The 23,274-nt window shown below is 42.5% G+C and overlaps 2 long non-coding RNA genes across 3 annotated transcripts in view; one reads left to right on the top strand and one right to left on the bottom strand.

Moving 5' to 3' along the window:
- Positions 1-762: 762 nt before the first annotated feature.
- Positions 763-23,274, bottom strand: part of LOC135281556 (uncharacterized) — a 46,798-nt gene continuing 24,286 nt past the window's right edge. For both annotated transcript variants that reach the window (XR_010348160.1, XR_010348161.1), the window contains one exon: positions 763-974. This is a non-coding gene — a long non-coding RNA (uncharacterized LOC135281556). The remainder of the gene's footprint in view (positions 975-23,274) is intronic.
- LOC135281234 (uncharacterized) lies at positions 15,170-20,119 on the top strand. Its single transcript, XR_010347938.1, has 3 exons — positions 15,170-15,251; positions 19,241-19,387; positions 19,602-20,119. It is a non-coding gene; the product is annotated as an uncharacterized LOC135281234 (long non-coding RNA).

The following is a 23,274-nucleotide window of genomic DNA, read 5'->3' as shown; positions in this document are numbered from 1 at the left end:
TGTGTCCTCACCAGCAGCCCAGAGTGGCCAGCAGTGGCCAGGTCACCTTGCCCCTGTCCCCTGTCACCTCAGTGCAGTGACACCTCACTGAAATGGCCCCAGCAGACAGAGATACCTATCTGCTTGCCTTTAGCACCTGGCTGCTCTGAGCTATCCTGTGGGACAGGATCAGAGGAAGCTGGATTGCCACAGCACCCAGAAAGCTTCAGACAGCCCGTGCAGCCCCAGCCAGCAGAGACCTGCAGCTTCCTCAGGGCATAAAGGGCAAAGCCAGCAGAGCAGGAGGCACTGATGGGAACAGCCCAAGCGTTTCTGTCTGCTGACTGCAGGCAGACAAAGAGTGGGACTGCAGGTCCCACTCTGGCACTGGTCAGCGATTGTGTGTGAGCTTGTGCCAGCTTTCATGAGCAGCCACATCAGGTCTGGGCACTTCCAGAACCTGAAAAGGTGAATTTAAGCCACACTGGCTCCCAGTCGTTGGTACTGGATATTTTTGTATTCAGTTAGATCACATCACAGCTTTGTGTTAAAGCACAACCACACAGATGTGCACAGAGACCAAAACTCTGGTGGGAAGGGTGAAGAGGAGGCCACCAGGGAGCCCCTGGATTGGGATGGACACCCCATAAACCACTTCTGCTCTTGACAGATTGGCAACATAGGGCCCCAGACATAAACACATTTTGTCTTAACATGAACATCTGCATTGTTGAGCAATCTGGCTTTTCCTTTTTCTTCACTTTTGTACAAATCTTCCACATGATCAATTGCTGAAGCCAAGGTAACTTCTCTGTCAAATATGGTACTTGATCACACCAAATATTTCTCATGTTTGGTACTTTCCAACTGGCACAGCTTCAGTAGGATTCATTTCCAGTGGAATGAGCTGCACTGTGCAACAAGGCCCAGAATGGGAGAATCAATAGCTGGCCACAGTTAAAAATCTGTTAGGTCTCCCCTGGCTTTGATAGCCCCTGAATAAAAACATGAAACATAAAGATATTTAGAAAGAAGTGCAGTCCTCAGAGTGCTTCATGTCTTGTAGACTGGAAGATCCAAACTGTTTAAAAATAGCTTTATGAAATCCAATTTTGCATAGTTTTGACTAAATAGAAGAAACTGAAGAAGCTGATGAAAATGCAAAAGCAGCAAGTTTAAATGAATTGAGCCTCAGAAGCTCTTGGAAGATAATGGCTTCAGGAGTCATCTATTCTGTTCACTGCCAGCTTTACACCAGGGCTTCTGCATCTCTTTTTGAGCTCATTGCTAAAAGCATCACTACATATTACCAACATTGTTGTTGCTGACTAAAATACTTAGTAATGACACAAACATCATTCAAAATCAAATTATCAGATGCACTGACAACATACTCTAGAATTTAATAGCATGTTAAATGATTGTGGGGAAATGTTCTGTGAAGTCAGTGAAGCAGCAGCAAAAACTAATTCAATTCTCAAATGAGTAAAAGTGAGAAACTGTTCTTATAAAACCAATATTGTACAAATACAGGCTGGCACACACTGCTCACTTCTAGGGGAAGGAGAAGGAATTTCTTCCTCTAGCAATAACCACCTAATTTTGGTGACTTATGTAGTTCACCTTGAATCAAAACTGCTGCATGTGCCTGGAGAAAGAGTGTCCAAAATAATACATTGAGGAATGTCATACATTCAAAATACCAGTCATGACTCAAAACAATTTACCATTGATACAATGAACATATGGATCTCAAGTTAAATGAAATTCATCTTAAATTTCTGGAAACTGCTGAAGAGCAAGAGCCAAGTCTGTCTCTTACCTTCTGGAGCAAACAGCACCCTGGCATGAAATTTGCATGGAATACAAAAGTTTCACATTTCCCTAAATTAGTGAAATGTGCAGTGGTGATCACACAGCTCCATCAGCCTTGCTCTGGCAGCATGTCCTAGGAGAGCTGTAATTCTCCAGCCATTGCAGCTTCCAAACACCTCACGCCAACAAGAAAGAGTTTTCAAAATACACCACCCCTTGGAGATGGGTTATAATGGTGCTTGAGATTAAGTAACATGTAATTGAATGGAGACAATAAAATTATGGAAGTTTTAATAAATTGATGAAAGTTTTAATAAAATATGTGCCAAAACAAAAAAAACCCCACAAATCTTGTTATAAACAAGAAATCACAGTATGTTTGCACTTTATGCCTCTTATAAGCTCTTTTTATTAATGTTTTCTTTACAAAGCTCAGCATGTCTTTAAAGCATTGAGCAAGTCACAGCATTCACAGTGGGCCTATATATTGGCTTAGAATGGCTGGTGAGGTGCTCCTGTCTGTAACAGAAATCGAGATTTATAAACAAATAAAGCAGGCAAAAAAGCTGTAAAGTTCAACAAATTCATGCTCCCTAGTTTACACAGAGCTGGTTTGAGTGAATGAAGAACACCAGGAAACTCACTCCCATTTATGCATTCCTCCCAGCCTGGGATCTGCTGTCCTGCACTGGGTATCCACCCCAGGCCAGGCTCCGGTCCTGCCTAAATAACAGATGCAGCACCCAGCAGAAGGATTGCCTTCACCCAGACCTGCTGAGCCTCTGTGGGTTTGCAGCCTGCTCATCCTCTATTCTCTCCTCCTGCTGGAGGCAGACTTCAGCTCTGCAGACACAGGGCAGGAGCAGTGCCCAGGTCCCCTGGGTGCAAACACTCCATTTCAGCTCTGCAGACACAGGGCAGGAGCAGTGCCCAGGTCCCCTGGGTGCAAACACTCCATTTCAGCTCTGCAGACACAGGGCAGGAGCAGTGCCCATCTCCCCTGGGTGCAAACACTCCATTTCAGCTCTGCAGACACGGGACAGGAGCAGTGCCCAGCTCCCCCGGGTGCAAACACTCCATTTCAGCTCTGGAGACACGGGACAGGAGCAGTGCCCATCTCCCCTGGGTGCAAACACTCCATTTCAGCTCTGCAGACACAGGGCAGGAGCAGTGCCCATCTCCCCTGGGTGCAAACACTCCATTTCAGCTCTGCAGACACAGGGCAGGAGCAGTGCCCAGCTGCCCTGGGTGCAAACACTCCATTTCAGCTCTGCAGACACAGGGCAGGAGCAGTGCCCAGCTCCCCTGGGTGCAAACACTCCATTTCAGCTCTGGAGACACGGGACAGGAGCAGTGCCCAGCTCTCCTGGGTGCAAACACTCCATTTCAGCTCTGGAGACACGGGACAGGAGCAGTGCCCGGGTCCCCCAGGTGCAAACACTCCATTTCAGCTCTGGAGACACGGGACAGGAGCAATGCCCAGCTCTCCTGGGTGCAAACACTCCATTTCAGCTCTGCAGACACGGGACAGGAGCAGTGCCCAGCTCCCCTGGGTGCAAACACTCCATTTCAGCTCTGCAGACACGGGACAGGAGCAGTGCCCATCTCCCCTGGGTGCAAACACTCCATTTCAGCTCTGCAGACACGGGACAGGAGCAGTGCCCAGCTCCCCCGGGTGCAAACACTCCATTTCAGCTGGGAGCATCAGGAACACCCCACAGCCCTGCACTCCCCAGAAATCACTATTGCAGAGCTTCCAGCAGAAGTCTCACACTGAAGAAACTCCCCCACATCTGGAGAAAAAGATCATAGTCCTGGGTCTGTGGCTTTGATGAGCAAAATGCCAACACCAATGGAGAGGATTTATCCCTGTGGTACAGAAGGGGAGTGTGACAGGAATGTTAACAATATTCCAACACTGCTGGAAGCAGGGAGCTCACACACAGCCCTCCTCTCCACAGCAGAGCCTGACTGAGGTGCAGACCCGGCCAGCACCTGAACTGAACTCAGAGCTGCAGGACAGTCACAATTCATTTTACTTATTGCATATTGTACTTCACATTTAGTCCTTCCTGCTTCTAGCTATATTATTTAATTAATAACATACTAATAGCTAAATTACAAACCTTATTATTTTGCTGATCTTCTCAGGGTCAAAAACTATCCCTAATGAAAAGCAATCTCTAGCTGCTCTCTGTATGTGGGGAAAACAGGCAGCAAAATTCAACAGATATCATGCACTATTGTTTTGACAGGAATCTGTAAATCATCTTCCCAGAAACAGAATTTATTTGCATTCTAGCAACAGCATCTTTTTATGCCATTTATGAACTCAATAGGAAAAAGATCAGAGAAACCTAATAGATATTAGATATTCTGTTTTCTGTTTCTGAATATTTGAGAATATTGATATTTGTAGAGCTGTTACATTGTATTTCCAAACATTAAACATTAAAGTATCTGTTTTTAGGCAGATACTTGACAACAGACATCAAATTTCCATTAGCTGCTTTCTTGTAGAGACCTTGCTTTTAGAAAAGTGCTCAAGACAAGGAGACAAATCCCAAGGACTTTTCATTACACTTATAATCCTGTCTCTGTCTGATATTTTTAAAAATTAAAAAAGCACAGAAAGACAACAACAACAGCTCAGGAAGGGCAGCCCCATGGTCAGCACTCAGTGCCTTGGTTCACTTCCCAGCTTTGTTTTTAGCTACGGGCCATTCAATTTGTCTTTCTTTTTCTCCCCTACAGCAGGTATAACACTCTGATCAGGAAATACTTAACAGGCACATCTGGGAAGAGGCAATTGTGCTGACACAAGTTAAAGGGTAAGAAAGACTGCTTTAATAGTCAAATAGCATATTTAAAAATCCAGGTAGGGGGAAAAAAAAAGGTAATTCCAAAAGAGAAGGTAGCACAAATAGCCACTCTGAAGTCAATGGGAGTTTTGCCTTGACTTTACTGAAATCAAGATTTCTGCAGAGATCCTGTGTCCAGTCCCTGAACCTGCTCCATCTGATGCAGTATCACAATATCTGCACATATTTCACAACATGTTAAAAGAAGTGTACAAGGGAATACTGAAAACCTGCAGCCAGTGTGCTCAGAGGAGGACAATGTGCTGGCATGTGTGAATTAGGATTGTTTCAGCTTATAAAATCATCTTTTATAAAGACAGGAGGATGACTCCTGCAGCATTCACACTTCCAACACAGCCAGAATCTTTCAAAGCCCAGCATGCTCAGAATGAGATCCCAAGTCCCATGTATTACATTGATTTTATAATTGATTATCTTCCCAGGGTCACTATCTGGAAAGCTGTAAGACATAATTTTTTTTCAACTGATTTGTCTCCCTGGACAGCTGCTGCTTACAACTTCCAACTTTCCAATAAATGATGACAGCACAGTGAAGGATGGCTCGAGTGCTGTGATCATTCACTTCCACCCTGTGGGCTGCAATCCAAAACTTTCCTACACCTCATTTTTTTCATGCAGTAAATCATCATTGGGAAGAAAGTATCCAGATTTCCACTAATTTAATTGCTCACCAAAGTGTTGTGAGGGTTGATTCAAACACATCTGGTGTGAAGCAAGGTGTTCACTCTCACTACTGACCAAGGTTCCCTCTGCTCAGCAGCTCATCTGAAGACACATCTTCCATTTGCAGCTCAATATTTCCAATACCTTGGTATTTTAAAGCCTGTCTTTCCAGGCACTTACTGCCTTGTAACTATATAGCTAAGAATCCAAAGTCCACTAAAATCAATGAGAGTCTTCCACTGGCTGTGTGAGCTTAGATTTAACTCCAGAAAGATTTGGCAATATCAGGCTTTCATACTGAAGTACTGTCCTTATAACCTGACAGCCAGTGGCTGATCTGGGAGGTCCCTTTGAGGGTCACAGACACCAAGGACTGTGGTGAGGCTGAGGATGTGGCATTGCCATTGCTCCTTGCAGGAGTGCAACTGCAGGGAGCAAAATCACACGTCAGGAGCAAATGAGTGGGTCTGTCACCTGTCCCTGCTCATCTCCCAAGGCAATCCATACAGGCAATTCCTGTGAAGAATTCACTTACACACCCCAGCAGGACATTGCCAGAGCTGTGTGAAAGCAGGGGCCAGCACTACTCATCCTGCAGGGAAGATGAAATGGGAAAACCATCCACAAAAGACTAAGAATGCAGAGAGCACTTCCTCTTAGTGGGGGCTGTGCAGCAGCAGCATCCCCTCTCCCATCCCAGCATGCTTCCAGCAGGCTGGAAAAGGAGCTGGCACTGGCCCCTCTGGCAAGGACACCCAGCTTAGTGAGCCTGACATATCCAGAGATCTCAGAGACCCTGCAGGTGAGGAGGTCACTGGTGGGGAGTCCTGCCCTGCAAGCAAGAAGGAACCAGGCTGGTGGTTTCTCTCCAGACCCCTGGCTCCTCTCCAGAAATGGGATTTGTCTCTCCAAGTGCAGAGGTATCACTTTGTAAGTTTTACTAAACATCACCACCCTAGCTGGCTTTAATTCCTGATTACTTCTTCAGAGGTTACCACTACACCTCAGCTGGCAATTATTTTGCTGTGATTAATTACTGGTTTCAAAAGTACCACCTTCATATTTACTGGGCTATATTATAAAGAGCTTTAAACCTTTGCATTTTATTCACAGTAGGACAGAAGTCCAGTTATGATCCTCTAGTAAAAATGCACTATACAGACCTACCAGAAACCAATTGCTGCTCCAAAGACATTACAATTTAAAGCTCTGATTGAACATTTGTTCACATCCTTATCTTGAAGGAGGTAGGTTGTTCCAAAGACTCCAAAGTGATTATTCATCCTATTCATGAATTCAAGAGCATGCATATGTATTTGCACAACTGGAAAAGGCCACAAGAGTTGGAATAACAGCAGGAGGATATAAAGAGAGATAATTGTGACTAATGCAATAAGCAGTGGTTAGAGAAGAGGAGCTGCCAAGCTGTTGCTGAATATTTTATTGGCAGTGTACTAGGGGCAAAAGTCAAGGAGAGATTTGAAAAAGGACATTGTAGTATTTTGGTTGGCTATTAGGAGAGTCTTTCTTGTCCATTATTACAGGAAAAAGCACAAAAATTTCTGATGGAGATTGGGTTAATGGCTTCATTTCTAGGGAGTATTAAATTACCTGGCATATTGTAGAAACATTTATAATTTATAATTTATAAGTAAAATGACATTAGCAATTTACATGAAGCTTACAGAAATAGTCTAGACAAGAATAATTATATTGAAATCCCAGGTTCACACTACAGGAGTGTGTTTAACACCCTTATCCTGTAAGAGGATCCACTACACAGAGGAAGACATCAGTTTTCCTTCTTTCCTTGCCTCTGCCCTCATGCAGACAGGAGTCAGGATGGAACAGCAGTGCTGGGAAGAAGCAGCCCAGGGGAGCCACTCTGAGAGTGCAGGTGAATGCAATCCCACTCCAGCTGCACCACGTGTGGATTGCAGAGCACCAGGAACTGGGCTGGATCCTTCACAACATCATCCATCACTGAAATGCATTGCAGAGATGGAAGCTAGAAAACAACATAAAAATCTCTTTCTGCTAAATGATGTTATGGATTGTGGGTTTCCTTCACACGTGTCAGCATTTTACTTTTAGAGGCATGCTTCCCTGTTGTGGCTAAAACAAATGTTGCAAGCAATAAAAATAGTACAAGGCTACAAAGAGCTATTTATCACCTTGCAAAGGCCACACAGCTGAGATCTGCAGGTACAGGACAGGAATCATGGCTGGCTCAGAATTACTGCAGGCTCAGGGATGAGGGTGTCATCCCCTTCTCTTTTATTGCCCATTGAACATCCACATTTCAAAATTCACTTTACTCCCCTGTTTTATAATTCCTAACCCTCCCTATTTTTAGCTACTATTTTATATTCCCTCATTTTTCAGGCCATTGAGACGTGCAGACAACATTGCCTGCCCTTTTAATAGGCATTCTGGGATTTGTAGCAGTAAATTTTGCCCCCAGAAAGCCACACCAGAGTGATGAGCATTGCTGATCAGAGGTCTAGCCATGCCACAGAGATAAAGGACAGGCTGCCAAGAGGCTGACTGGCAAACAGGCATTGTCACACAGAGAGCAGGGTAACTCTTCCTTCCAGGGGTGCAAGGAGGTCACAACCAGCCCCCAGCTGCCCTGTGACCCCACAGGGCTGCCTGCAGAGTGGCACTGTTCCTAGAAAAGAGGGGGACACAGCCTAGGTGCAAAGCATCTAAACTCCATTCCAAGTCCTACTGTCTGAATGTGAATTAATCCTGTCCTCTCTTCATGCCCAAAACTCTCTGTGCTGGGTCAGGGGGATCTGGCAGTGCCTGGGTTTGTGGGAAGGTGCCCTGTACCCTGTCCTGTGCCAGGGATGGGGAGCACGAGGACATTCCTGCAGCACTGTCACAGAGCTGCTGTGAATTAGGGCTGAAAGTAGGAACAACACGGTAGTGACAAGGAGGTAATGAATACCAGATAGCAAAAAATTTCCAACTGTTGGCTAGCTGGTGAAAAAAGGGATCAAAGCTCTTGGGTTTTAATATCTTTATAGATAGCTGTGGCTAGGCAGTTTTCTTCAGGAGTTGCCAATACAATTTGTTTTAAAATATTCTAAATATAATGCTAAAAATAACGGAAAATTAATTACTCACAAGGAATGCCCTTTCTAATAATCTAAAACACATCTACACTTAATGTCACATTTTCAACTTCTGCAAAATGCACTCAAGCAATGGATTCTGTGCAGCAGGGAGGTATTAATTTAACATTTTAGTGTGAGCCTGTTGTTGCTCAGTTAACTTTAGGCTATTGATGTTTTATTGAGTGAATAAATTAGTCAGGTTCTATTTATTACATATCTTTATTTGGTTTTACATCTTCCTGGTGAGCATTGAGGGTGAATAGAGGCAGTTGAGGCCACAGACTGGTGAGTTCTTGGGCACACCAAGACTTAGACTCTTCTGAGCCACTGGCCAAAACCAAGAACATCATAAACTACATTTTATCCTGTAGGAAGCCTGTGATGGGCAGGGGAATACCATGAGCCTGCCTGCTCAGGAGCTGCCTGGTCCCATGAGCAGCACCTTGCTGTAATGCTTGGTAAGGGCTGTTTATACTGGAGACCAAATCAATGTCCCAAAAGGGAGAAAGTCTCTGGAAGCTCAGCATGGAAGAAATGCAGTACCTCACTTGATAACTTTGAATAAAACACAGCTTTAAATGCTGGAAGAGGCAATGACTTTGCTCGTTCTTTAAAAACCCTGGCAATTTCAGTGGCATTGCTTCTGTCTCTCTTGCCCTAGTGTGATTTCAGTGTCTCTGCTGCACCTTGGAGCATTCCAGAAATGGAGGAAGCATTAAAGTGTTTGGGTGCAAGCAGCACGCTGGCACTGCTGGGATTCAGCATCTCCTAGCAACCAGGAGGGGCTGGTTATCCCCAGAACACTGTGCTTGTTTTGAGGAGCCACGCTGGAGCTGAGCTTTAAACAGAAGGCCTAAGTAAATCGTTTTACCTGTTTTGTAACTCCTACCATATAACCAAGAAATAAACCTGCTCTTGTACAAACCCTGAGCTGAAGCAGCTGCTAAATCCCTCTCCTCTAACGACTTCTGCTGTGAAGCAGAGTAATTGTTTTTAAATGCTGCTCAACACTTAGCAAAACTAAACTGAAGATTAATGGTTTATAGTTTTTATTTGTATTTCCACTAGAAACAAGAAAAGCAGCCAAGCAAATATCCAATTGCCTCTGTGCACAGCTCTGATACACTATGATCAAGCAAACGAGTTCTATGTTTTCCAAAGAAAAGGAAAACAAATCTGTCCTACAACAATCTTACCTTTACCTCTTTGAAGTTTGGCTGTTGTGAATTTTCAAGCCAATAGTTTCCCTTCCGAGATTATTTCTTTTGCTTGCAGGAAAAAGGCCAAATATTGGGATGAGGTTATTATAGACCCATCTTTTCCACAGGGTACAGTAACTGATCATGTGTGTTCTGATCCCTCCTCAGAGTTCTGTTTAATAAATGCTAATGACTAATATAAATAAACAGTATCAGGTTTTTATCTAAAATAGTTTTAATTCAGGACTGATCAGAAGATTTGGGCTCCCTGGCCTGCCAGCCAGTTTGGATTTGGACAGGGGCATTGTGGATGGGTCACTCCAAGGTTTAGAGGAAAGTTTCAAGAGTCCCAGTGAAAACAGTGCTTATATCTTTGAAATATTTTAATGACTTGTTTTCCCCCTATACACTATTAGTCATGAAATTCATTAAGGATTTTGCAAGAAGTATTTAATTAGTATGTAGTTAACACAACGAGACACAAAACTTCCAGGAGCACTGGCACATTATAAAAGTGATTTATAAAACACCATCACTGTGGTCAGTGTAGCTGCAGTTACCCCACACTGCTCTGTATAACACACACCTTCACAATTACCCTCGTGTCCTTCTCTCTTTCAACTCAGATGATGCTGAGAAATCAGAAATACCTTGCAAAATAGTTTTGCAAGTTCATAGGTTAAAGTCTTCAGTATTTGAAAGCATTTATGGACTAGAATCTCATCTTTTCAGAATTTAAAACAATCTCAAAACATAATTTCTTGGAATTTACATTTCAAAACAGAAACATACTATAAAATTGTAATAAAACAGCATTTTCCACTGAATCCTATGTTATTAAATGCATTGCTTGTAAGGGATCTTTTAAATACTGACTAGAAAGATAAATAAAACCCTGCACAGGCCACAGGTCTGCAAAATCTCCCCTCAAGGAGCAGGGATGCCCCAAGCTCTGTGTTTCTCTCCAGTTGTTCTCCAGAAGCACAAAATCTCTTCTGCTGCTCAAAGGGCTCATTTCAGAGCCTGTCTTGGTCCTGACAGCCTCACAAACACCAGCAGAAACCATTCTGTGAAACTGAAGTCTTGCCTTCAAAAAAGAAACAAAGAACTTCTGTACAAATATTGAATTCCGTGAACAAATTCTTTTTTTATCTCCTACTTCAAAAAGTCATTTTACAGCAAGTGTGTTGCATGAGCTCACAATATCATTTGTCACATTGGACAATACCAGTGCTGGTATCGACCTTCCCCCTGCTGCTCACTGTAACTATGAATAAGATATTAACTTGTCCCATTTAAGTGTTTCTCCTGCTTTTACTCCACAAGCACAAAGAGAGCTGTGCATAAATATGTCCCTTTTTGTTAAATATAAAAATCCATTTTGCAGGGAGGTGAAACACAGCAGGGACTATTATTGCATGTATCATGAATTAACTGAGTCATCTGTGGGGACTTTCATATTTTCAAGACTTCAGCAATTACATCTATTTACAATTATTATGCAAAGCATACTCATGGCTGAGTACTTAAAAATATCTCGATGCAACCACTTGGGAATCTACTCCCAAATTCTGTATGTGTGTGTGTGCAAGGGTGAATGTGAAAACTCTCCTGGCAATGTGTGCATTTGTGTGCATTGCACTTTAGAAGCTCCTTCTAGGGGCCAGCCAGGACACGAGGCACCAAGAAATGCACTCCTGTGACACTGATAGGTGACTCCAGAAAAGGACCAGCCCAGCACTGCAAAACCCACAGTGAAGTCTTTTTCCAAAACACAACTCCTAAGCCCCTGAAACTGTTCGGAGGAAAAAAAAAAAGCAGTAATGGAAGAAATAAGAAAATAATGAAACCACAAATATGACATCTATTCACAGATGACTATAAAAAGATTAAGCTATTATTACTGGACACATCTCTAACACAACAGCAGTTTCTCTCTAACACAACATTTCAGGATTTCAAGTAAGAGTAGAATAATGTCACGTTAGTGCCTCTTGCAAACATGTAATGCAAAAAGGTGATGTTTCCTCTATAGAGGGAGCAGGTACTGGCTGCTGCTGGGTCTCTGAACCTTCCTACCCTGGGCTAGCCCATTTTGGGGAAAGAAACTTTAATCTGACATGTATTTAAACTGCCTTTCAATGTAAGAATGCATGAAATTTTCTTTCTTTGATGCCAATCCCTTCTCTATGGTTATACCAATGCAAGGGATCTAGGATGTAGCAGACAGTAGGAGAGGATCTAAGATGCTCTAAGTGGAAATTAAAAGCAGTCTCTGGGTAAGGATTGAAATTAAGCTATAGCAAAGAAGATAAAATCTGATTCAGGTGTGAGTTTTGGTTAACCATGTAGGTACCATGTAATGGGAAAGGAAGCACTTCAACACAGTCATCAGGAGTTAGCGAGTCATAAGTGATGGAATTTGACAAGGAAAATTAAGTTCCCAAAATGCAAAGATTTCATTTTAAAAACCCCAAAACACCTCACACTCACTGACACTAAAGTAAAGGTAACTCTGTGCAGTAGGCAGTATCATTTTGATAGGCTGGGAGGGAAGGAATGTTTTAATAAACTAACAAAGAGACACAGATGATTAGGCCAATAAAACCAGGAAGATGGAGTTTCATTATCCTATCCTGTTCTGCATACTGTTCACCCAAGTGTGCACAGCAAGTGGAAAACTTCAGCTGTACAACTTCAGGATGTTCAAAACAACACAATAACAACATGTACTTGGGGGCTAATAATAGCACTGTAAATAGACATCAATTTCAGCAATCAAGGCCACCAGAGCACAGCTGTCATTAAATGCATAATAAAAACCTTCAACTCAACAAAGTGGGAGTAGAAAGCAAATCAGAGCTGCCTGGCTGCTCTGCAGGCATTGGTTGTGCTGACACCACACAGAGTTTTAGCACACAACATTAGGTATGGACTTGTAGCACTGGACTCTCAGAGTTTTTTATCCCCTCAGAAGTTTGTTGGTGCCTTTTGGAGATGATTTGACTTCACCCTTGATGTTCAAGCTGATCACTAAATTTGTTTAAATTTATTTTTATATTCTTAATATTAAATATTTATATTTTAATAAAATTTTTCACTAGAAAGTGTTAAATTTGAGGAACATGAAATTATTAGAAAGGGATAAATATAAGAAGGACCATCAAGACCATCCACTGAACAGCCAGTGTAGCAGTCTATTTGCCAGCATGGAATTTTTACTGAGATGTCTCAAGCACCAGAATCCTTTCAGACACATTTGCAAATAACACTTTAACCAATCAATTAGTTTGCTTCCCCAAATGCATATATCTATAAAGTGAGAGTTCATGCTAAAAAGTCACCTACCAACAATTAATCATCCCACTTTCCACTTAGAGAGAAAGCACCAATGCCTTTCTATCAATTTGTTTCCATGACATTACTAAGTACAGCAGAAATAAACAAGGGTAAGATTATTCAAAGCACTCAGCATATCAGTCTCCTTTTAATATGCTTTGATGAGGCAAGTCACCATCATAATGCTGTTTAGAACTAATTTGTATGTTAAGCACAAACCAATTAATATAATCCAAAAAGCCATGCAGAGTGCTTTTTTGTGAATAAAACTGCACAAAGCAATGAGCTCCATCCCAGTTCTGTCTCCTGGCACACTGATGGCTGCAGACCAGGCACCAGCTGGTGCCAGTGCCCTCCCCTGCTGCCTGGTGGCACAGGTTCCCTCTGCTGTCCCCCTGCTCCAGCCATCCTTCCTGGGCACTGCTGTCACCACTCTGAGACTGTAAATGCTCAGAGGTTTGTAATGGAACTCCCACGGGACTAAAATACTGCCCAAAGTAGGACTAGGAAAAGGTTTCGATTTAACAAAAGGCTTCTGCATTCAAAAAGAAATTAACTACTATGTGGTTTCACTTACACCATATTAAAATATATTGTGATAGGATTCTGTTATCCAAATGTAACTTCTGATACTACAAGATTTTCAATATAAAAAAGAAATCTAGGGAATTATCATGCCTGGGACTCTGTGCTCCTGTACTCAATTCTTACCAGATTTACAAGGCATCAGTGATGCTACTCTGAATTAAGTACAAGTGAGCTTTGCTTCACTCTGCAGAACATGTCACTAATAGAAAATGAGAGGCTGCAAATACCACAAAGCCTCAGAGAGGAAAATGGAGACACTCCTTTCCTATGATCCTTTGTAAATGGTCTCTTGAATTCTCAATCCAGCTCTGCCATTGACATTCCCAGACTATTCAAAGTCTGTCACAAAACGTTTTAGACAATGCAATGCACCCACGGATGGAGAGAAGAGACATGCTGTGCTATCTGCCACTGGCAGAGACTTCCCCTCCTGACACAAACACCTCAGTGTGACAGCAGCTCAGGAGGTGTGAATATCATGTCCCACCCAGGAAGTTAGGACAACTGTTTCAACCTTATTTGGTTTGGGGTTTTTTTTGTTTGTTTGGTTGGGTTTTTTTGCTTGGTTTGTTTTTGGGTTTTTTTCTTTTTTTGTTTGTTTGGCTTTTTGTTTGTTTTGGTTTAGGGTTTTTTTTTGTTTTGTTTTCCCACAATTGCAAACAGATTTGGGTATTCACAAAATTCATTCTCTTACTGCTCAGACTGGTGCAGTGGCAGTGACTGGGCACAAGGATGCCTGACAGTCCCTCAGAGCGCCAGCCAAGCCCTCTCAGGGTGCCTGGGTAACTTGTATTTACTGCCAAGTGTGTTCTAGAGAGCACACAGGTCTGGAAACATCAAACGTGTCATTCAAAACCATGCAGCACAACGTGAGCGTGTCCAGTGCTGAGAGCACAGGGAGAGCTCCCAGCCGAGGCTCAGGCACAGCCGGGGTGCCCAGGCTGCTGCAGGGCTGGCTCCCCACTGGATGGGCACTGCTGCCAGCATCCTGCCGGGGCACAGCTCCTGGGAAACGGCTGAAGTGACAGCCACTACTTGGAGCTGCTCTCCAGACTGGCATTTAACAAGCTGTCAGGATGACTTAAAAATAGCACAGGATCTAACTGCAAAACAGAGTTCTGCTTTGCTTGTTCTGCTTTCCCTGCTGTGATTTTATCAGGAATTGGCCAGCTTAATTTAGCTTTGCTAGTTGCCAGGAAATAGCATAATTTTGTTTTAAATTTGCTTCTTGGCTGGGTTTTCCAAACTAACCCAGCCCTAATTGCCCCTCAGTGACAGGCTGCAGCAGTTTGCACTGGAGCAGGAGTGCAGGGCCCTGCCCTTGCTCTCACTCTGAGGACACGTGGCCACCAGGCAGCCCTTGTGTCCCCTGGTGCTCCCCTGCCCACATTTATAAAAGCAAGTTATAGTTACTGCCTATAACAAATCTGACACTTTTATAAATGCTCAGAAGCAGAAATGCCTCATTGCTGTGTTACCTTGCGAAGGTGTAAGCTTTGGGGATGAGCTGGGAGGAGGTGTGAAATAAAGGAATATAAAGCACCTGCAGCACTGACACTGGAGCATCTTCCAGCTGGCTGTGACTTTGCATTGCTTGCAAGACTGAGATCCTCCTCCAGCTCAAGCAAAAGCTGTTTTGTCAGTTTGAAACTAATCCAGCCAAGGTAAAAATCAACGTTTAACTAGCACAGATAAAACGAGAGTGATCATGCAGTTCTTCAAAAGGTAATCCATTACCTTGCTTAAAACTTAATATTCAGACAAAACAATAGCATGCTTTTGAACAGGATTTAAGATTACTAAAAGTAGAGAGATCATTTGTAAAATGTCATAGCCTTGGTAAACAGATCTGGGGATGGATGAAAGTACCTAGGGGCATATTAAAAGATTAAAAGATATTTACAATTCCTCAAAATATAGTATGAGGATCTCTTGGATTTCTGGTTTATCTATCTCCATCTTTCAGTTAGCCTTCTTGCATTATATTTCAATGTTTTGAACTTGACTTTCTCCTTCAGATACAAATGAAAACTATCCCCAAGGAATTCACAAAATTCTTCTAGTAAAGAAGTGATCTACTATCTGTTTGCAGAAAGACTTCAACACAGCTAGTCCCTGGGTAGCTTCTCTTTTCAATTTCCTTTAGGTGTTCTGGTAGAAAAATACTTTCCAATATTTTTGAGATCAGATTCTCTTCTAACAATCCTATTTTTATCTTGCTTTTATGAGACTCTGAAGAACATTGCTTGGTCATCATCCAGAACTGCATTTCTTTTCATGTATCAAATTCCATCTGTAACTGCTATTCAACTGCACTAAGACTATTCTTTAGCTAAGCAATCTAGAAATATTGCTTTTCTACCCATTTTCCTTTTCCAGTCTTTCCAGTTCTGTAACACAGTCTTCCTTGGTAAAATCTAAAACCACCCCAGCCCTGCCTCATTTTTTGTCCCATCACACAGAGCAAATTAGTCAAAGGCTCTTTTGCAATCAAACCACATGAACTTGTGTTGCTGAGGTGTTATGTAAGAAACCAAACCTGACCTGATTTCCCATAGAACATTTCCTCCACCTCCCACCTTCACAGGTGTCTGGCTCCCTGCCAGGCACTTTAGGGACCCAGGACTTCCCAGACTCTGGCAGTGGCTGCCTACATTCCCAGTTTCAAAAATGGGAGCCAAGATGTCTTCATGTAAACCCCAAACATGATCCTCCTGCTCTCTCTGGTTCTCTGAATTCTTACCTGCCTAAAATCCCCCAAGGTTCATGGATCCTGCAAATGGTAATATACCTCAAACAGCAAATTTCTATTTGTTTTTGTAGATTTTAATAAATCCCTCCCCAAAACAATGCAAACTCTTCCTGGTTTTACTGAAAAAACAAATTAATTTACACATGTATGGAGGATGCTGCTGCTTAAAGGAAGAGCCTCTTGTGCACACTGTAGAGGAAATTGGGAGTTGTCAGACACGAGTTTCTCTCGTTATTCTGACATAACCCTCCCGAAAAGAAATAATCAGAAAGAAAAATTCTCAAAACTCAAAGTATGGAGAGGAAATGTGGGCAAAAAATATTTTTAAAGGTTCCAAGAAACATAATTTACATATCTTAAATCTGTAGGCAGCCCTGCAAACCATATTTCTTTCTCTTTTGAAAGCAACTTCTCTCTGCATTCACAATTCATCCTAATAAATTTCACAGCAACCCTGTAAGGTGCACAAATAACAGACCTCAATAAGTCACAGTAAGAACTCAGAGAGCCTAGGACAGAAAGAGGTCCCAAAGCTGCCTTGAAATACCTGTTTTCTCAGGAGAGTTACCCCCCAGCATTGACACTGCCTCTTCCAAAACTCCAAATGGGGTCTGTATCTCAACTGCCTTCATTTTCCTCTGCAGCAATACCAACTGCTCTGCAGGACTGTGCACTCCCTGCAAGAGCAGGGCTTGAGGTCAGTTCTGGCTGTCACAGCATCCTCACAGGCAGCTGTGAGCAGGGACAGGAGCAGCCAGAGGCAGGGAAGCACCCATCAGGAAACAGGCCATTGATCCACTGAGGATCAATGATCCATTGGTCATCATCCAGAGCTGCATTTCTTTTCATGTATCAGATTCCATCTGTAGCTGTTCTCCAACTGCACCAGCCCTAACCCAACAGGCCACTGATGTGAATGGTTTGCGTCGTAACACAGATTTGTGATCTGGTCACAGTAACATAACAAATACCTAAGAAGTAACACAAGATATAAGAAAAGCATATTCTTGGTTGCAATAACTATTGAAATTTTTTTTAAGACTTACATTAATATTTATCCTCTCTCAATCTCTTGCAACTCCCCACTTAGCTGCAAGAAGGAAATACTTAGACATGAACATTATCTGGTCCAGCTAAGTCAAAGAAAATGAACATTAATAAAAACATTTCAGGGCTAAAATTATTTCTTAGGAGATTCAAATAACTGCTTGTTATTCTAGCAACACTAAGTATTGACAGGGATAAACCCAGGTAGAAGATTGCTTGGGTTTCCTGAAGAATAGACCAGGACCTGGCTGTCCACTTGGAATATTGCAGCAGCCTGGGTGCACCTGCAGATCCTCATCTTGTAATGTAAGGACTGAGTGTGAGGGCATGGCAAGCCCTTGTAATGGTTTTTCAGGTGCTAGATTAGGAACAAATTCCACTGGAGATGCAGATGAGAGCTGGGAAGCCAGGGAGAGGACACAGCAGGCAGCCTTGGAGCCAGCCAGAGGGAGCAGCCTTCAGGGAGACCATGCCAGGAGCACACAAAGGCTTCAGTCTCCACAGCTGCTTAAAAAGAACACAGAATCCTAAACACAACTCTCTGTATACAAAACACAAATCTTCTGGTTTAAAAACACATCCTACCTCCCTTCCCACCGCTGTGTCCTTGCAGAGTTACCTTCTTTCTCCCTCTGCTTTCCACACACCTGCCCTGACTCCCCAGCAAACATTCCCTTTGTCTGCCTGCAGCAATTCCTTTCCCCCACTGCCATCTGTGCCCCCAGCTCATGCCCTGTGTGTGGCTGCTCCTGGAGTTTGTCCTACCCCAGTGCTCCGGAGGTGAGAGCTCCATCCATCCATCCATCCATCCATCCATCCATCCATCCATCCATCCATCCATCCATCCATCCAGGAGGTCTCTCTTGCCAGACCCCAGAGCTCCACAAAGCAGTCCTGACATCACAAATGCTTGTCCTTGGAAAATTCAAAACACAGGAACAAGGTTCCTCCTGTCATGCTGTACAGGACCAACACAGTACTAAGAAACCCACCAGCCGCTTGCTTCTCCTGTAATGTCAGCACCAGGTCGGTACACTGAGCATTTAGGAGAGAGCAGTAATAATCTGGAATAACTGCATGCAGGCAGAGAGACAGCTCAGAGGCAGCTCTGTGCATGCAGATCATCAGGTAAAGTGTCCCATCAAGGAAACAATCAGGGCTCTCCCTCACAGGAAAATGTCAACAGGCACATCCCACTGCTGCCCTGGGGGAGTCCCAACCCATCAAGGCAGTTGTGATATCTCCAATGGCTAAACCACTTCTGGTTTACAGGATTTATGTTTTTACTTTATTTATCTGAAAAACTGTCAAGATCCTCCTTCATGAGACCAGCAAACTTTTAGGAACACACACACACATCTCATGCTGAAAATATTTGCAACTACTGACTAATCTCATGCTGAAAATGTTTGAAACTACTGACTAATCTGCTTGAAATGTGATTACTTATTAGTACTTATCTAAAAAGCAGTTCAGGATTCCTATCACAATCTCATTTTTCCTGCATCTCCCGGTGTTACTATTTTAGGTACAGAACTAAGAATGGGAAAACACAAAGAAAGGAATGAATATACTTCCCAGAAAAAACCTGCTCTTTGAATTTTGTTCTAGGAGCCAGCAGAAATCCAATCCTGTTGTGCTTTTTATCTATCATTTTCCCTGGAAGGTGTTATTAGCTCAATTAGCAGAGCAATCCATAGTGAAATTTCTCCTTCTATCTATTCTTACTTTACAGCTCTTGAATGTAAAATTCAAGAGGCAGAACTTTGAGACACAATTTATGGCAAGTTTGAGAATCTTGCAATCTTTTACCTTGTTGCCATCCACTAAGCTGTGTATTTAACTCTATTCCAGGCTGTGGTAACAGAGCTGGTCTGCAGTCAGGCCACCCCACAGCAGAGCCCCTGTGGACATTCAGGCACTCAGAGTGTCACTGCAAGGGCCTGGAAGCTCCTCTTGGGGACATAGGACCTGTGTTGCCACCAGCTGTGGGATGGGCAGGTGAGGTACCCACACAAGAGCACAGGGGCACAGAGACCACCTTTGGAACAAGAAGTTAATGATTTGATCAAATGCTAGTCCTGCCTTGCTGCAGCAAAGCCATCTCAGGCCATAAGGCAGCCTTTCAGCACTCCTATCATTGTTATTCTATTAACACACTCTACCTTTTATTCTGCCTGAAATAACATTGACTTATACCTTTCCTTGAGGGCAGTTTTAGGATGTGAGTGAACTGCTACCTCTGGAGTATCTGAAACAGAGCAAACGTTTTCTATCAAGTCTTCACCTCTTCAAGAAACACACACCTGCACTTGTGTGCACTCAGTGCTGTGCCTGGGAGGGATGCTCACAGTGTCCGCTTCAGCTGGGGACTCAAAGGGAAGCAGATTCCAGGGGCTGCCTGCCTGCCGTGGGTGGTGCTCAGCGGGAGCCAGGAGCGAGTGCCTGACATTTCCAAAGCTGTGCTTTGTGACTGCACAAACCAAGCACTCCTTACATCTTCCTGTGAGCCCAGCAGCTAAGGCAGAGAGCTGCCACACAGGAAAGAATAGTTTTTTCTTCTCAGTCTCCCTTTCCCTCCAGATCCATTCTCTCATTTCTGTGTACCCTGTGCAGAACAGGATGTTGAAGGATGCAAGCCAAGATCTCCCAGTCCTAGGGTAGCCCTACAAACAGAACCCCTACAAGAACTAGATTTTGAGAATGAGCTTCCAGGAGAATTCCAAATGCTGTCAATAGGGTTGCTCAACCTTTGGAGAGGGCAAAAATACTAATAAAGGAGTCAAAAGAGATTAATTGTGTGAGTCAATGTGGCCTGTGCAGAATACATGTAGTACTTTTGCAGAAGGCAATGCAAGTAAAGGGGAAGCATTCAGTAGCTTGGTGTCATATTGTCAGCATTGTTACCATCGCAGCATAGTGGCCCCAGCAGGATCTGTAAATTTGTCTGTAGAATAAAGAGGCTTTTCAAATATTACGACTGTATATGAAAACATCGTACTTTCAACAACACAAATTAGGTGTTCATTTTCGTACCTCTATCTAATAAAGTCTAGTGCAAAATATGTCAAAAGCATCCCTTTATCTGAAGTCAAAAACATCCTTTATTGGTAGACTGACAATCACTGCTGTTTCTGTAAACTGTGAATCAACTTCCCACACCTTAAATCAGCAAATTACTGTATTATTTCTCTTGTGCTTGTCATTCAGAACACTTCACCTCAAGAGGAAAGAAAGAATTTGTTTCTTTGACAGTGGCTGATAATGAATGTACTTGTAGAAAAGCATTTTATAAGGGTCAGTAGCCTGTTACAGAGGGATTCTTCTATAGCTTTTCATCACAGAGCAAATGGAGACCATGCTTTTGCTGCTATTGAATCATATCCATTCCTGAAAATTACTGTGCTTCCTCAATTTACAGTGTGATTGAGACAGAGAAAGAAAAATATCAGGTCAGTACTCGCAGCATGTATCAACAAAATCAGTATTACAACAATACAGAAATTCTGAATATCATAAAGCACTAGAAAACATTATGTTACCGTGTTGCTCCCATTATCACCTGCCGTGCTGGACGGGAATGGAGGTAGGACAAGGCTTCAGAGCACTAAATACATCAATCCATGAGGATCAGGCAATTTGTCTTGTATTATTCTAGTTGTACTAGAGCTTCCATAGGTTGGTCATGACTTCGTTTGAAAAGCAGGTATATACCTCTATAAAGGAATACTAGTCTTTATTTATTTTATATTAATTTCTTTTGTATTATCCAACATTTGTGGAATGTCTCTCATTAAACCATAATTCTGCATTGAAATAGGATTAGTAATTTTTCTGCTCTGAATCTACTGGTGTTCCTATCAGTACTTTGACATACAGAATTTAATTTCTGCTTCTGAACCACATTTCAGAAGGTTATTTTTGCCAGCAATTTATATTGTATTATTCTCATTAAGAAACAGGCTTAAAAAGAGAGCAGTATCAAAGACTTTTGGTTTTCAAAAGCTGAAGAGCTGATGGGAACAGAGGGAGCTCCATATCTAACCCAGAACCACAAACTTAAATTGGCACAATGTGTTAGCAAAACAAAACAATTCAGAAGAACAGAAATTAGAGAATGCATCAGATAGAAAGAATTGATTAATCCTATTGATTCAGAGCAGCACTATCTGCATTTAACACTATTTAGAAATAAGACTCTTCCTAGTTTAGAATTTACATGTCTAATAGAATCATCATAACATTAAGGACAATGCACACTGGGACACAGAGCCACCACCCCCAGCTCCAAACAGTACAAAAAACTTTCCAACTTGAGGCCTAAGACAGTTGAGACCACACACCTGAGCAGCTTTTCATGATACAGAAGAACAATAACCTTATATGTAATCTGGTATCAGATGATCAGCTGATCTTTAGTCTTTGCCAAGGGTCATCTCTTTCACAACACCTCTGAGAGAGACACATCTCCAAGGCAACTTTCTAACTCTAGATAATAATCATTATGTGTGTACAAACAGTGGACATTTAGTGCAGATAAGGACAGAACAAGCTCACTGTTTGGTCCAAAGTTGCCTGGAGAAAAGGGATAATGGGATTCCAGGTGACTAAATTGATTTCAAGCTACTCTCACATTCAGCTCACTGTCCCATGGGCCCTTTCCTCAGTCACTGCAGTTCATGGCCTAGGATATTTAAACTGCCATTCACATTAAAATGGCAGACTGTGAATTGTAGGGGCAAGACAGAACCAGAGATTTGTCTCCAGCATCTCTGCTGCACAGGCTGTAACCTCTGGCAAGAGGGCAGAGCTGGGACCCAGGAGTAGCAATGGCTGAGTCACTGTTAACTGAGGCAAAAACTGTACCCAGAGTCATGACGGGTGGAAAGCAAGGATCTGGAGGATAGAGATATCAAAATTTAAGACAACGCGTATTTAAAGAAATAGAACTGAAACTGCACCATCAATTCTCCACTAAATCTCTTGCTGTAAATAAAAATCAATGATAATCTTGTCTCTAACTTTTTAGGATGTGTTCAACAGATCTATTTCAAAGACTCTGGAAGCTAATGGAGCCTGGAATATGAGTTTCATCCTTAAAACGATATGTAACACAATTATGCATAATGTTCTACTGTGTTACAAATTTACAGCAGAAAATTGACTTCTGTATAATTGCTTATTTGACATTAGTGTCTGCGTAACTGAAACCACATTGAGCTTTCAGCTTGTCAAATATTTTGTGCCTTTCCACCTGTGAAACATTAGAATTAGCCTGACTTTTGCACTCAAATCTAGCCCAAGTGAAATGCCCCTTCTGATCTTCATGGCTTTTGGTATTGTTTGAAGCCACTCACAGCCACCTACACTGTCACCATGAGAAGTAAATGTCCTTCTCAAGGACATGAGGCACAAACAGTACACCAAATCCAGAAAAGACAGAAACATGTTTCTCATGTTTCTCAGCATTTCCTGGGCTGAGAAAGAGGAAACCTGATTACAAGCAGCAGTATTTACCCAGTTGTAAGGTAAAATAAAGGTTAAGAGAGTCCCCCCTCTAGGACACAAGGTCATCACTCACACATGGGTGATCAGAATCCATTCCCCTCTGCACAGGATTTCCTCTCCTACACATTCTACTTTCATTACGTGGGACAGTATTTGGATCCAGACAGCACAAAGAACCTGCAACAGTCCCATGCTAGGCAGAAACTTGAAGTGAGCCAAAAGAGCACCCTTGGTCGGCAATTAGCTCCTTCTCACCAAAGGATCTACTTAAAAAAAAAAAAAAAAAAAAAAAAAAAAAAAAAAAAAAGTTGGGCTGAAGATCAAATAGACTGGCAAGTTTAGCTGCAGTCAAAGGTGAACATCCTCTGCACCTAGTATAA

This window comes from Passer domesticus, chromosome 15 (assembly GCF_036417665.1).
Source record: "Passer domesticus isolate bPasDom1 chromosome 15, bPasDom1.hap1, whole genome shotgun sequence".
Taxonomy (NCBI): domain Eukaryota; kingdom Metazoa; phylum Chordata; class Aves; order Passeriformes; family Passeridae; genus Passer; species Passer domesticus.
Note: the sequence above shows the minus strand (reverse complement) of the source record. Positions and strands in the feature narration are given on the sequence as shown.